Source organism: Cryptotermes secundus, unplaced genomic scaffold (assembly GCF_002891405.2).
Source record: "Cryptotermes secundus unplaced genomic scaffold, Csec_1.0 scaffold749, whole genome shotgun sequence".
Taxonomy (NCBI): domain Eukaryota; kingdom Metazoa; phylum Arthropoda; class Insecta; order Blattodea; family Kalotermitidae; genus Cryptotermes; species Cryptotermes secundus.
Window position 1 is genome coordinate 5,395 of NW_019737396.1, and position 3,942 is coordinate 9,336.

Sequence of the window (3,942 nt, forward strand, 5' to 3'; positions counted from 1 at the left end):
AAGTAGAGGAATGTAACAGCACAAAAACTTATATTACTGATGATGAGACTTAGAGAGTATTGAGGCAAATCACTTACCAGGATATTCTTTTTCGTGTTTGGCCTCTTGGTGCTGTGCCAATTTCTCAAATTTCTCTCTCTTTTGGGGCACCAGAGACCCCCACAGGCACCAAGTCTGCAAATCATGAAAGGAAACACTTGTAAAACAAGTCAGATTCTACAAGGTTGTGAGGGTTGGTGCAAGAAAATCTTCACTGAGACTATGGAAAGAAATCACACAGATGGTAGGGATGATGGCTGCACAGTGCAGTGAAGTGAAGTAATCTGCTGCTGGCCCTTGCCACCAGAATTATTCTCATTACTCATGACCAAATATCTGTTTGTTCCAAGACTTGGCCCCCCTTCGACAGTGCTCAAACTTTCCCCATTTATCCCCCTGTAGCTAGTGAAAGTCATCATAGCATTATTACTGATAACATTCTTGTGAACAGAGTGTTGAAGAAGAGTATGGGTAATTCTGGTGGAAATGGAAGTGTAGCAGCTCAAAGGAGATGAGAAGAGGGCCTACCCATGGGACTTCATTCCACAGTGCCAATAGGCCTACAGACTCCCATCTATTATAGGAATGAGGTATCGTCATCATCAGTTAATGACATAGACCATTATGTCATCATTAGGAAGTCCACAGCTCCCTCATATTCAATTTGAGAAAAATTTGGTTCATTCTAGAAAACTCTACGTACTTCACCACACTACTTAAGCATGAGGGGGAGAAAAAACACACAGTATGGTTTTAACAGTTTATTAATATGTCCTGTTATTGACATTTTTCCAAAGGGATAAAAGTTAGAAGCTTGAATAACTGGCTTCAGTGTTGAAGACTGTATCAAGAGTTATCGAAGTGCATGTGTGTAATCAGAATGACTTTCACCAGTGCTGAATGTTATGTACCAGCACTATGCACTGATGTTGTTTACATATAAACTAAACAGCATATTCACAACGCATCTGTTTACAATAAATTTATCATATAAAAACACGTATTCTATATGTAAAACCAACAAACTTTAACTAGAATTTTCTACTGCTTCACAACTAATTAAAATATTATGCAGGAAATGAGTTTAACTTAATTCTTTTATTATGATGGTACATATGGCATCACACATAAAAAACAACTGCAACCATACTAGCACTTATAAATACTATGGTATCATGAACAGCTCTGCAAAAAAATCAAGATTATTCAAAGTAACATGGCTTTCTTGAGTTTGTTATGAACATCCAACATGTTGTTCAAACAACTACACGCAACATTCTCCCACATGCACTGTTTTCACTTGTATACTTGCCCTTCCCCCTTCCTTCTCTGCTCACACATAGCTGTGTATATTTCCAACACCAGTCTGCTTTTACCGGTTCTCACGGTCCCTTCGCTTGCAGGTTTCTTATATTTTTCTTCTACCCTGAAGATGGAGGCGATACGTTCCTCCGAAACGTCGGTTAACACCACATATACACGGTGCCAAATCCCAGAAGACTGCTTTCTTCATAGTCACCGCCGTGAAAGCTTCAAATCTTACATCAGGAACATTACTTGTCATACTTCTAGGCTCAACAGTGTCTGTCAAAAACCATATTTGGTTGAAAAAAGGCCACTTAGGTTCATGTGATGTGTCTCCACCACTTCCAGATCGTTTGTCACTACATTTCTTTAATTCCTTCCGGAACGTGTCGCGCAGTCCCCTCCATCTCTTCTTAATGTCCTCAACTGAAATAGCACCATTGTACATTTTAAAAAGTAATATTCGAACATCTCAATAAATGCATGATAGTATTGTCCAATAAGTTATAACACTGCAATAAGGGCTTTATTTTTTTCAGGTACTATATCGGCTTTCAAAACGTTGGGTAACTCTTTTCGTATGTCAGATGTAACCGTGGGAAGAATTAGTCATGAAACATGTAATGTGATATGGGAATTAATACGCAATGACCATATGCCATTCCCTTCTGAAGGACAAGTAGATCACATAGCAGCCGAATTTTATCGGAAATGGAGATTTACAAATTGCGTCGGCAGCATAGACGGAAACCACATTAGAATCAAATGCCCAAAACAATCTGGTAATATGTATTGCAGCTATAAGAAATANTTGCATTTGCTTGTTACACAATATAATAACAGACAAAGAAGGAGTGACAGATTTACAACCTACTACAGTTGAACCAAGTAACCCTCACTTAAATAGATTTGCTACCAGAGGTGAAAATAGAAGTACTGCTAGGGCCTATGATGTAAGAGATACTTTCAAAATGTATTTTGTAAACAATCCTTGAAATATACCTGGCTCGTTCATTTCCTTCAAAACCTCGCTCCATAACCTATTCTGCACATTTCGCATGTGATAATTAGCCTCTCGTTGATCCCATAAATACTTTCTTTCTTGCACTAAGAGTATCAAGTTTTCAACATCCATTTTAAATGATCGCAGCTCTTCGTCCGAAAAACCCAAACCAATCTGGATATTTCGCAGTTCGCAAGTATACGCGCGTTCACGGACGAATAGTGCTGCTACCAATGGACGCACTCTAACCTGATGCAAGCTGTTAGGATCGTTCGGCCGTTTCCGTGCATGTTCGGATGAACTCCTCATCGCAACTTTCCGCAGCTTTCTGCTTCCAATGGACGGAGGCCTTATGCCAACCGTTTTCAAAGCAAATTACTATTCCTCAGTTGCCCCTCTTTAATACATTGAAATGTTACAAACCCTAAATTTAGCAGATTACATATCTAAATTTAATTGTAAAGATCTATTTTTGCTTTACAAAAATTACCTGCATGTTAATAAAATAATGATGGAAAGACACGACTCTTTTCTGTTTCCAACAGGAAAATACAGCACATGATGTAAACATACTAAAATAGTTTAGTATCTAATTATCATAGTTCACAATTTACTTGATTTGAATTAATGATCTAGTTGAAAATAAAACTGACAGTTAAGACCGCTTCATTTTCAAATATCTAGCTAAATGTATGGCATTCAGTGATTTGAATTTTCAATATAATGTCCTCATTGGTATTGCAATCATGAATCTGATAATTTTGTTGCTTCTGTATCTCCCATATCTGAACTAGAAGGTTTAATCTTTAATGGCTTATCACATGCTTCATCTTCAGTGCTTTGTGGCTCACCAGGTTCTGACACTTGTGCCAGATCTGTTGCTGCATCTACAAAATAACAAAAGACATAACATCAATTTCTTTTTTAAGTTTGTTATTGAATAATGCCGTCAGCATAAAAATACAGTGGAACCTCATTTAACTAGTACCTCTCATAATGAGAAATTTGCATAATGAGCAAAACAAATTGTAAAAAAATGACTCGCTTAATGAGCGACGTTTCGCATAACGAGCGACGAGAGGGGAAGTCCCAGATTGTGCGCTTGCTACATCAGTCTGTGTTTAGCACTCGTTCCGCTAGCATCTTAGTGTCGCTTGTGATCACACATTTTTCCAAACTTGTGTTCAGACATTATTTGTGATTTTTTTTGTGCAAAGTTTAATAACCCTTGCAAAAACGTCCCTGGAAAAAAAGCCGCAAAAAGACAGCCATTAGAGAATAAAAATAACCGTAGAAATGAACCGTAAAATCATTGAAAAGCGAGAATGAGGTGTGAGCGTGGCTGATCTAGCACACACATACAATCGGTCTACATCAACGATTTGCACTATCCTCAAGAACAAGGACAAGACTAAGGAGATAGATGCTTCAAAGGGAGTGACAAGAATATCTACGCAATGGTTACGTATTCTCGACGATGTTGAAAGGTTGCTCCTCATATGGATAAACGAAAAGCAATTGCAAGGCAACACTATTAACAAGAAGGCAAAAGTGATTTTCGCCAACCTCGTTAAGAAGACCCCACTTAAAACAAC

General features: G+C 38.0%; 1 long non-coding RNA gene across 2 annotated transcripts in view; it reads right to left on the reverse strand.

Annotated features, from left to right (window-relative positions):
* Positions 1-1,514: 1,514 nt before the first annotated feature.
* LOC111870369 overlaps positions 1,515-3,942 on the reverse strand; it is a 12,544-nt gene continuing 10,116 nt past the window's right edge. Inside the window, exons 4-5 of one of the 2 annotated variants that reach the window (XR_004513651.1) lie at positions 2,838-3,234; positions 1,515-1,770 (exon numbers count right to left, since the gene is read on the reverse strand). This is a non-coding gene — a long non-coding RNA (uncharacterized LOC111870369). Of the gene's footprint in view, positions 1,771-2,165; positions 3,235-3,942 lie in introns of those variants that run through there. The other variant, XR_002843838.2, reaches the window with a different exon arrangement.